This window comes from Colobus angolensis, unplaced genomic scaffold (genome assembly GCF_000951035.1).
Source record: "Colobus angolensis palliatus isolate OR3802 unplaced genomic scaffold, Cang.pa_1.0 Scaffold616, whole genome shotgun sequence".
Lineage (NCBI taxonomy): Eukaryota > Metazoa > Chordata > Mammalia > Primates > Cercopithecidae > Colobus > Colobus angolensis.
In genome coordinates, this window is record NW_012119777.1 from 85,318 (window position 1) to 97,331 (window position 12,014).

At 40.4% G+C, this 12,014-nt stretch overlaps 1 pseudogene; it reads left to right on the forward strand.

Moving 5' to 3' along the window:
* The first annotated feature begins 7,381 nt into the window (after positions 1-7,381).
* The window catches only part of LOC105527300, a 5,571-nt pseudogene continuing 938 nt past the window's right edge, over positions 7,382-12,014 (forward strand).

Below are 12,014 nucleotides of genomic sequence, written 5' to 3' on the forward strand. Positions count from 1 at the left end.
TTCTACAAATTACTGAAAAACATAAACTCTGTTAATATCTCATGGCACAGGTTGTGCCTTCAGGGAAACTAGGATTGGGTTTACTAAATTCTCATTTTGTAGATCTCAGATACCACTGTCAAAATGACTTCAGTTCTGCCTTCTGTATATAATACACACATATATTTAGTATTTTATTGTAATTCTAGTGTTGCTACATATTAGTCTTTATCAAACAAACTGAGTTATGTGGGAATCAGTTTATTAATTGTAAAAAATAATTATAATAAAATTAGCTGATGTAGTTTTTAGAAAATTAAAGTTTTTTAAATACCTTCACTCATTTCTAGCACATAGTGGTAATCCATTATGGTGTTGGGTTTTGTTCGTTTGTTTGGAGACAGGGTTTGTCTCTGTCACCCAAGCTGGAGTGCAATGGCACGATCTCGGCTCACTGCAACCTCCACCTTCAGGGTTCATCCTCCCACCTCAGCCTCCCAAGTAGCTGGGACTACAGGCACACACCACCACGCCCTGGTAATTTTTTGTATGTTTGGTAGAGACGGGGTTTCACTGTTGCCCAGGCTGGTCCCGAACCCCTGGGCTCAAGTGGTCTGCCCACTTTACTTCCCAGAGTGCTAGGATTACAGGTGTGAACCACCATGCCCAGCCTCATTATGGTGTCTATTAATTTTTGGTTCCCTTTCACTGTGACTGAAATCAATAATTTTTAACAATATGTAAGTTTATTTTCAAATTTATCTTTCTCACTTTGTTTTAAGAAATAATTAAATTAAAAATCACAGATTTTTCTTGTAGAAAGTTTTAAAATAAGTGTTTATAAGTGGGAAAAAAAATATTTGTTTTTAGCTTCATAGCTGCCTAGTCTTAAATTAAGTATTTCTGAGTACTCTAATTTCATTGTAAATTTTTCCTGTTTGCCAAGTTGTAAAAATGTATTTTGCACAGTGATGCAGATAAAGTCAGAAGTGCATGTGGCATTTCTCAACAATGGTATCGATAAGTGAATTGTGAGCCCAGGTTAGTCTCTCTCTTTTCATTAGGGTTAAAGGGCATGGTAATTTTCATAAATGACAAGAAAATACTTGTTCTCCTTGTTCAGTGAGGAGGATTATTTTTGCAGCAGATGTTTATGAAGGGCATGGTAGGATCCCTATGTCTATTGGCATTTTTATTTCCAACTGTTTCCCAAGTTTTGAGCTGAAGTGTTTTGTTTTGTTTTAATGGGCTGCCTCATCAAATAGTCTCTGCTCTTGACCCTGCTTGGTCACAGAAATTTTAAGGTCTCTATCTTTATGGTAACTTTAGTCAGAGAAGGGATTCCAAGGTGAGTATTTTCAGTAACTGTGTATGTGTGTGCACACGCCTCTACCTCAGCACCATCCAGGGAAACTGAGGAGGTTGATGCTGTAAATTTTCCCTTTGACCTCTGCCTTCCTGCCACCCAATGCTATGAAGATTGAGGCTTTCACTCACTGGGAACAGTCTGAACTACCTTGAAGTGTTGACAAGTGACTCTCCAGGGACATTAATGCCTTTTCATTTCCTGAAAAGCCAAGTCCCACAGCTCAGGATGAAGTACCCAGTTACACAACAATAAAGACCTGAATTTGTATATACAACAGAAAATATCTGCACACTGAAGGATTTTTTTTTAAACAGATGTTCCTGGCCCTAGTAATGAATCTCTCAGCTGAAAAGAATGTGAAGCTTATGAATTGCTCTGAGCTATACTCCGTCTTCTCAGTAAAAGACTGGAGAAGGCAACCTGTGCTCAAAAAGGCTAATGGACACCAACTGTGGATTTTCTCTCTGCCTGTGTATCAGTTCTAGGATGTTCCTTCCCCATCACTTCTGAACCTCTGAGTAACAACTATGTCGTCTTCTATTCTAAGACCTCAGATCTATGCTGGGCCATTAATTAGGCATATCTGGTTGGAATTTTGGTACAATTTGGGGAGAAGCGAAAGAAGAGGTTGTAAAAAAACAGGGATTGCTTGAAGACTGTTCTGCAGGACACTGAGTAAAGAATGGGAGCAGGCCTCAAGCAGAAACTAGTGGGAGGACAAATACGAAGAAGCAGAAAGAATGAGAGTTCTTAGGGTCTAAAGAGAAGGTGTCCTGATGAACAGCCAGCTCTAAGATTAAAAGAGAGAGAAAAGTAAAATAATGTTTATAGGATGTGTTGGAGGGATGGAATGGAATAAGGGTTGGGCAGAGGTATCAAGGAGAAACTGCTCCCGATGTTTAACGTGGGTTCTTTTCTATGTCCCAAGTGTCTCGGCTGGTTTGAGAAATAAAGGGAAAGAGCACAAGAGAGAGAAATTTAAAGCTGGGTGTCTGGGGGAGACATCACATGTCGGCAGGATCCATGATGTTCTCCAAGCGGTAAAACCAGCAAGTTTTTATTAGCGATTTACAAAAGGGGAGGGAGTGCACGAATAGAGTGTGGGTCACAGAGATCACATACTTCACAAGGTAATACAATATCACAAAGCAAGTGGAGGCAGGGTGAGATCACAGGACCACCAGATGAGGCGAAGTTAAAATTGCTAATGAAGTTTTGGGCACGCATTGTCATTGATAACATCTTATCAGGAAACAGGGTTTGAGAGCAGACAACCTGTCTGACCAAAATTTATTAGGCGGGAATTTCCTCATTCTAATAAGTCTGGAAATACTACAGGAGACCGGGTCTTATTTCATGGCTTTGACCATAAAAGACAGCACGCTTTGAGGGGGCCGTTCATAGGCCTACCCTATGGGCGCATTCTCTCTCTCAGGGATGTTCCTTGCTGAGAAAAAGAATTCAGCGATATTTCTCCTATTTGCTTTTGAAAAAGGAGAAATATGGCTCTGTTCTGTCTGGCTCACTGGTGGCCAGTTCAAAGTTACCTCCCTTGTTCCCTGAACGTCGCTGTTATCCTATTCTTTTCTCAAGATGCCCAGATTTCATATTGTTCAAACGCACATGCTCTACAATTTGTGCAGTTGACACAATCATCACAGGGTCCTGAGGCGACATTCATCCTCCTCAGCTTCCGAAGAAGATGATGGGATTAAGAGATTAAAGTAAAGACAGGCATAGGAAATCACAAGGGTATTGATTGGGGAAGTGATAAGTGTCCATGAAATCTTCACAATTTATGTTTAGAGATTGCCATAAAGACAGGCATAAGAAATTGTAAAAGTATTAATTTGGGGAACTAATGAATGTCCATGAAATCTTCACAATTTGTGTTCTTCTGCCATGGCTTCAGCCGGTCCCTCCGGGGGGTCAGTCGGGGTCCCTGACTTCCCGCAACACTTAGGGGCTAAAGAGAAGGTGTCCTGTTGAAGAGCCAGTTCTAAGATTAAAAGAGAGAGAAAAGTAAAAAAATGTTTATAGGATGTGTTGGAAGGATGGGATGGAATAAGCATTGGGCAGAGGAGAGCTCTCTGGAAGAGAGATCTCTTTGATTTTTTTCTTTGGGCATGGCAACCAATCCTCCTACTTGATGCTATACTTGTCACAAGGTAACCATTATGTTCTGAGCTCCTTGATCCTCTTCAGAATCAATAAGATACATAAATTACATCTCATAATATGCCTAAACATATATCTAATCTTATTAATATATTTGTATTAACCACCAGACTCCAACATCACCATTATTTTCTTTCTGAATTATGTGGCAGTGCAAAATGTTACAACCACAACTGAAAAAAAACTCTGGCAGTTTGGTAGCGAAAGAAAGCCTAAAATCGAGCAATTTAACATACAGTTAAAGATTGTCTAGAGTGAGCAAAACTGAGGTTCTATTTCCGTTAATGAAGGTATATATTCTAATAAAACTGCATGCCCTCACCCACAGATCCAATATTAGAAACCTTGAACAAAATGTAAAAATCAAGTAAACCTGAAGGCACTCGAAAGTGACAAGCAATCAGAATATTCAGGGTAATAGACATTTAGAAAAAGGCAACAGTATTGGGGGAGTTTCCTGTTTCTATGGCTTTTCACGTGAAGGCAGACCTCAGTTGTCACTGGGTAGAATACTAAAAACTCAGTTCACAATATACATACTTGTTGTTTTGAAAAACAAAAATGAGCCAGACGCAGTGGCTCATGCTTCTAATCCCAGCACTTTGGGAGGCTGAGGTGGGCAGATCACAAGGTCAGGATTTCAAGACCAGCCAGGCCAATGTGGTGAAACCCTGTCTCTGTCTCTAATAAAAACACAGAAATTAACTGGGCATGGTGGTGGGCTCTTATAGTCCCAGCTAGTCAGGAGGCTGAGACAGGAGAATCGCTTGAACCCCGAAGCCGGAGGTTGCAGTGAGCTGAGATCGTGCCGCTGCACTTCTGCCTGGGCGACAGAGCGAGACTCCGTTTCAAAAAAAAAAGAAAAGCAAGAATGATTTGTGCCTGCCATAGCAACTAGAAAATGATGGTAAAGTACCTGTAAGGAAGAGATGTAGAGGAATAAATACCAAATTGTATGTATAAACTCTGATCAAGTCTCTAAAGTACACATGTTTGAGACAGATGTGAAGCAGCCCAGAATAGGCTATAGGAACTATAAAAAGATTTCAGCTGCTGTATGTAGCAGGGAAAAATTAAGAATTTAATTTCAATCAAATTGACTACCTGGGGGGAAAAAAAAAGCTTCAGAGGATTATACAGAATCCAGAACAGGAGTTTACAAAACAATAAACCCTGGGGATGGTAATGTTTCAGTGTGTTCTGGGGTCTGTACCAGCTAGGCACTCAGTCACTACAGTTCTATTCTTAGTGCAGTTTACTACAGCAAGAATATTTGAATTAAAAGAATATGAATTACAGTTATACATTCTACAGCTTAGAATATACAGTACTCTACCTGAGTACTTAGAATTTCCACACAATTCTATAATTATTAAAGTTATCTTATACCTAAGCTCTAATCATGAAGAATAATGATTCAGAACAACTTGGCACCTAGCATCTTGAAATGCAATCTGATGGGGAAAACACTCAGTTATAAAGCTCTGCAAATTTGGGCTGACAAAATGAGTTATTAGTGAAATGAGAAAAGTTCCCTTGTCCCCCTCACAGGGCATGTGATGGGGAGTGGCTCGCCTCAGTGCCCCGCTGCTCAAACCTCTAGGGGGGAATATAGATGGGCAGGTTGTGGGGCTCCAACCCCACAGCAGCCTCTAGGGGTGAGTGTTTACAGCTCCTGTGGGTCCCTGTTGATGTGTTACACTGTACTCTTTTTTTTTTTTATATATACTTTAAGTTCTAGGGTACATGTGCACAATGTGCAGGTTTGTTACATATGTATACATGTGCCCTGTTGGTTTGCTGCACCCATTAACTCGTCATTTACATTAGGTATTTCTCCTAATGCTATCCCTCCTCCAGCCCCCCACCCCACCACAGACCTCAGTGTGTGATGCTCCCCGCCCTGTGTCCAAGTGTTCTTTGGTTCAGTTCCCACCTATGAGTGAGAATATGCGGTGTTTGGTTTTCTGTCCTTGTGATAGTTTGCTGAGAATGACGGTTTCCAGCTTCATCCATGTCCCTGCAAAGGACATGAACTCATCCTTTTTTATGGCTGCATAGTATTCCATGGTGTATATGTGCCACATTTGACCCAGCAATCCCATTACTGGGTATGTGCCCAAAGGATTATAAATCATGCTACCATAAAGGCACATGCACACACTGTCCTCTTTCTAACAAAACTGCATGTCCTCACCCATAGATCAACATTAGAAACCTTGGACAAAATGTGAAAATCAAGTAAACCTGAAGGCACTAGAAAGTGACAAAAGCAGTCAGAATATTCAGGGTAATAGACACTTAGAAAAATATAACAGTGTTGGAGGAGTTTTCCTTTTTGCTGTCTGCAGGTGGCTTGTGTTTATCTGCTCAGACCCTCTGCCTTATTGCAAGGACAGAGGGCTTTCTGTATCCCAAGTTCTTGCCTTAATGTATCAGAAAAATTGGATCACATATGGGCTTGGAGAACGAGTGCAAGGGTTTTTTATTGAGTGGTAGTAGCTCTCAGCGAGGTGGATGAAGAGGCCAGAAGGGAGATGGAATAGGAAGGTGGATTTCCCCTGAAGTTGGGCCGCCCAGCAGCCAGGCTCTCCTCTGACAGCCCTGACCAATCTCTGCATCCTTCCGTTGGTCGCTGGCCTTCCACCATGTGCTGGTGCCTGTTGGTGTGTTCTTCTATCAATATGCTACTGTTGACGCCCAGTTGCTTGTGTTTCTTCCCGCTACAGGCACAGGATGGGGGTGCGACAGGCCAGGGTGGTCTTGGAAAATGCAACATGTGGACACAAAAACAGAAATTCCTGTCCTCATCTAGGTCTGTGGGCCCAGGCCCCAGGGGTGGAGGCTTTGTCACGGACCATGCCTTTCTCTTTTCAGCACTTCCCTGCACCCCTCTTGTGTGATTAGCAGCTGTCATTCTGAATGGAAAAAATAAAATTATTTTTATAAATAAAAGGATTTTGCCAGGTGTGGTAGGTCAGGCCTGTAATCCCAGCACTTTGGGAGGCTAAGGCAGTCAGATCACTTGAGGTCAGGAGTTAGAGACCAGCTTGGCCAACATGGTGAAACCCTATCTCTACTAAAAACACAAAAATTTGCTGGGCATGGTGGCGCAGGCCTGTAGTCCCAGCTATTCCGGAGGCTGAGGCAGCAGAGTCACTTGAACCTGGAAGGCAGAGATTGCAGTGAGCCAAGATCACACCACTGCACTGGGCAACAGTGTGAGACACCACAGCCTGGGCAACAGAGTGAGACTCCATCTCAAATAAATAAATAAATGGATTTTTAGTATGAGCCTACTGAAAAATTTTCTCAATATGTCATTGAATCTTAAGAGTTCATCAATTAATTACCACATTTTGCTCCTAATCTAGACTGTTCAAGTGAAGAAGAATCCCAGAGCCTAATAGAGGTAAAACCAATTTTACCTAATAGAGATAAAATTGTTGGTATCATGTTACCCAGCAATTAGAAGGCAGGTGAGAACACAGAAGTTAAAAGATTGTGCTGTTCAACTCTCTTTTGCTAAGTTATACTCAAGTCTCCATAATTTTTCCACCTTTCCTTACTTATTTGAAGAAAAGTATGTGCATATATATATACACACACACACATACACACACACTTTAAGTTCTGGGATACATGTGCAGAACGTGCAGGTTTGTTACATAGGTATACACGTGCCATGGTGGTTTGCTGCACCCATTAACTTGTCATCTACATTAGATATTTCTCCTAATGCTATCCCTTCCCTAGTCCCCCAACCCCTGAAGGCCCTGGTGTGTGATGTTCCCCTTCCTGTGTCCATGTGTTCTCATTGTTCAACTCCCACTTATGAGTGAGAACATGCAGTGTTTGGTTTTTTGTTCCTGTGTTAGTTTGCTGAGAATGATGGTTTCCAGCTTTATCCATGTCCCTGCAAAAGACATGAACTCATCCTTTTTCGTAGCTGCATAGTATTCCATGATGTATATGTGCCACATTTTCTTTATCCAGTCTATCATTGATGGACATTTGGGTTGGTTCCAAGTCTTTGCTATTGTGAATAATGCTGCAATAAACATACATGTTCATGTGTCTTTATAGTAGAATGATTTATAATCCTTTGAGTATATACCCAGTAATGGGATTGCTGGGCCAAATGGTATTTCTAGTTCTAGATCCTTGACGAATCGCCACACTATCTTCCACAATGGCCAAACCAATTTACACTCCCACCAACAGTGTAAAAGTGTTCCTATTTCTCCACATTATCTCCAGCATCTGTTGTTTCCTGACTTTTTAATGATTGCTATTCTAACTGGAGTGAGATATCATTGTGGTTTTGATTTGCATTTCTCCAATGACCAGTGATGATGAATTTTTTTTTCAAGTATTTGTTGGCCGCATAAATATCTTCTTTTAAGAAGTGTCTGTTCATGGCCGGGCGTAGTAGCTCATGCCTATATCCCAGTACTTTGGGAGGCCGAGGTGGGTGGATCACCTGAGGTTGGGAGTTTGAAACCAGCCTAACCAACATGGAGAAACTCCATCTCTACTAAAAATACAAAACTAGCCAGGCATGATGGCGCATGCCTGTAATCCCAGCCACTTGGGAGGCTGAGACAGGAGAATTGCTTGAACCCGGGAGGTGGAGGTTGCAGTAGCCAAGATCGCACCACTGCACTCCAGCCTAGGCAACAAGAACAAAACTCTGTCTCAAAAAAAAAAAAGTATCCATATCCTTCACTCACTGTTTGATGGGGTTGTTTTTTCCTTGTAAATTTGTTTAAGTTTCTTGTAGATTCTGGATGTTAGTCCTTTGTCAGATGGATAGATTGCAAAAATGTTCTCTCATTCTGTAGGTTGCCTGTTCACTCTGATGTTAGTTTCTTTTGCTGTGCAGAAACTCTTTTGTTTAATTAGATCCCATTTGTCTGTTATGGCTTTTGTTGCCATTGCTTTTGGTGTTTTAGTCATGAAATCTTTGCTCATGCCTATGTCCTGAATGGTATTAGATTTTCTTCTAGGATTTTAATGGTTTTAGGTCTTCTATTTAAGTCTTTAATTCATCTTGAGTTAAATTTTGTATAAGGTATAAGGAAGGGGTCCAGTTTCAGTTTTCTGCATATGGCTAGCCAGTTTTCCCAACACCATGTACTAAACAGAGAATCCTTTCCCCAGTGCTTTTGTCAGGTTTGTCAAATATCAGATGGTTGTAGATGTGTGACACTACTTCTGAGGCCTCTGTTCTGTAGATATATAGACCAATGAAAGTTTGTTCATTTTTACACAATTAATTAAAATGTAGCACTGAATGATTTTAATGTCCTGCACATACTTTTGTGCCCTGTTATCTATCTTAATCTTTTTTTGACTGCATCTGCCAGATGACGCCACTAAAAACTGATGAAGCCTCCGTAACATGGGTCCCTTACTGACGCTGAGGAGCATGGCAATCTTCACACCTTAACAAATGCTATTCATGTAGAATGACCAAGAAATGAATGTTTCTTACTGAAAGAGTACATATATTGGCATCTTTCATTACCCACAGACTAATAAACTAATCCTGGCTCATAAAATCCTTTTTGCCTACTTATTTCTATTTGGAGGAACTTAAAATCATATTGGTATAATGATTCATATAACAATTTCAGTTTCGTTTTTTTTTTTTTTAACAATTTCAGTTTCTTGGTTGAGTGAAGTTTGCTCTAACAAATAATAAATTCATCATGTTTCTCAAATTAAATGATGATTATTTAAATTTTAGATAAATATTATTCTGGGAGGCAGGAAGTCTTTTTCTTTATTTATCACATACTACTATCATTGAATATTGTTCCCACCCAGCTCTACAACCAATGGTAAGTTTCCTAAAGGCAAAAAAAAAAAGCAACAAAAAAAACCCATTTCTTTTATTTTTTTAGCCGGAGTTTCACTCTTGTCACCCAAGCTGGAATGCAATAGTGCAATCTCGGCCCACTGCAACCTCTACCTCCCAGGTTCAAGTGATTCTCCTGCCTCAGCCTACCGAAGGACCTGGATTGCAGGTGCCCGCCAACATGCTCAGATAATTTTTTGTATTTTTAGTTGAGATCAGGTTTCACCATGTTAGCTTGGCTGATCTTGAACTCCTGACCTCAGGTGATCCACCCGCCTCAGCCTTCCAAAATGCTGGGATTACACGTATGAGCTACTGCGCCCAGCCAGAAAAAGGCCATTTCTTATATTGTAGTCAACATAAATGCTGTGGTACATAATGAAATTCTGCTATTTTTGTGGTATTATTAACATTTAGGTAATCCTTTTTGACAAATTTAACCTACAATTTTTCACATCTCCATTTTGTTCCTGAAATTTATCTGGATACTTACTTCAAAGCATGTGGTTAATCTATCCACAACACAACACAATGCTCTAAGCACATTTTTCTTGTGCCGCATAGTGTTTGAAACTAGAAATAGTCTACAGTCATTGGTACAAACCCACACTCACCCCCATCTGTCACCACCAGCTCCCATGTATGCTGCCCAGGGGTTTGAAGACTAGCATGCCTGGCCCCTGGCACCACGACTGGTACTCACACGTGCTACCCAGGGTCACAAGGAACATCCTGCCTGACATCTCCAGCAATGCCTTACCACAACCTCCACTAACAACCACAGCCTACGCAGTTGAGAAATGTCCAGACGCTACTGATGTTGAATACAGCCAAATAAATTATATGAACATTATACCACTGTGCCTACCCAGTCAAAGCCTAAGCACCCTACTCAATCAAAACTATAGAGTTACCTAAAGGAAAAAGTATTTTTCTATGAAAATTAATTGACTGCTAACCAAATGTGTAGATATCAATGTAAGAACAAAATAAACAAAAAAAGTAAGAAAACATGACACTTCCAAAGGAACGCAATTCTTCAATAAAAGGTTTCAAGGAAAAAATATCTATGAAATGCCTGAAAAATTATTCAAAATAATGATTTTACGGAAACTCAGTGAGATGCAAGACAATACAGGTAAGCAATAAAAATAAATAAGAAAAACAATTCATGATCTGAATGAGAAATTTGACAAAGAGATAGACACCATAAAAAGAGCCAAAGAGAAATCCTGGAACTGAAGAACTCAAGGAATGAGATTAAAAAAATATACAATCTAAAGCATTAACAATAGACTAAATCAAGCAGAAGAAATAATTTCTGAATTGACACAGGTCTTTTAAAGTAATTTACTTAGATAACAAAAACACAAAACGATACTAAAAATAAAGAAAGGCTACAGGACAGGTGGAACTGTACTAAATAAAACAGTTTCAGCCAGGTGTGGTGGTTCACACCTGTAATCCCAGCACTTTGGGAGGCCAAGGCAGGTGGATCAAAACGTCAGGAGTTCGAGGCCAGCCTGACCAACATGGTAACACCCCGTCTCTACTAAAAATACAAAAATTAGTTGGGCGTGGTGGTGAACACCTGTAATCCCAGCTACTCAGGAGGCTGAAGCTGGAGAATCACTTGAACCCCTGAGGCAGAGGTTTCAGTGAGTCAAGATCACTCCACTGCACTCCAGCCTGGGCAACAGAGTAAGACTCCATCTCAAAAAACAAACAAACAAACAAAAAAACCAGTTTGCCATTTTGGAAATTCCAGAAGGAGGATAGATGAGAGAAAGCAAGGAAAATCTATTTAATGAAGTAATTGCTGAAAAATTCCCAAGTCTTGCAACAGATATAGACATCCAGATACAGGAAGCCCAAGGACTAATACATATGTTCAACCCAAAAAGTCTTCTTCAAGGCACATTAGATTCAAACTATCAAAAGTGAAAGAGGGAATTCTAAAAATACCAAGAGAAAAGTTTCTAGTCTCATATAAGGGAATCCTCATCAGAATGACAACAGATTTCTCTGTAGAAACCTTACAGGGCAGGCAAGAATGGGATGATATATTCATTGTACCAAACACACACACACACACACACACACACACACACACAATATATATATATATATACATACATATTCAATGGACTAAAAAACTATAACAATAACAAAAAATGTGCTATACCCAGCAAATCCATCCTTCAAAAATGAAGGAGAAATAAAATTTTTTCTGGATAAGCAAAAACTGAGAGAATTTATTAACACTAAATCAGCACTACAAGAAATGCTTGGCCGGGCCCAGTGGCTCACGTCTGTAATCCTAGCACTTTGGGAGGCTGAGGCTAGTGGATCACCTGAGGCGAAGAGTTCGAGACCAGCCTGGCCAAAGTGGTGAAATCCTATCTCTACTAAAAATATAAAAATTAGCCAGGCGTGGTGGTGTGCACCTGTAATCACAGCTACTTAGGGGGCTGAGACAGAAGAATTGCTTGAACCAGGAGGGCGGAGGTTGCAGTGAGCTGGGATCACGCCACTGCACTCCAGCCTGGGCAACAGAGTAAGACTCCATCTCAAAAAACAAACAAACAAACAAAAAAACCAGTTTGCCATTTTGGAAATTCCAGA